This window comes from Ascaphus truei, chromosome 2, assembly GCF_040206685.1.
Source record: "Ascaphus truei isolate aAscTru1 chromosome 2, aAscTru1.hap1, whole genome shotgun sequence".
NCBI classification, from domain to species: Eukaryota; Metazoa; Chordata; class Amphibia; order Anura; family Ascaphidae; genus Ascaphus; species Ascaphus truei.
Window position 1 is genome coordinate 188,991,455 of NC_134484.1, and position 222 is coordinate 188,991,676.

Sequence of the window (222 nt, forward strand, 5' to 3'; positions counted from 1 at the left end):
TACTAAAAACAAAAAGAACGCAAATAAAATAAAAATATGCTTTTCAGCATTGTTCAAAGTATAACAATGAATGTTTACTGTACGTTTCTAAATTCCCACTTTGAAGCCTTCAAGACAATTGGTGCAGGTTACAAGATGTCGTTTCACAGTCTGGACCTAAGATCATGCAATTAATGCCTTCCTATCCATTGATGAAGCAGCATATAAATTTAAAAACTGGTA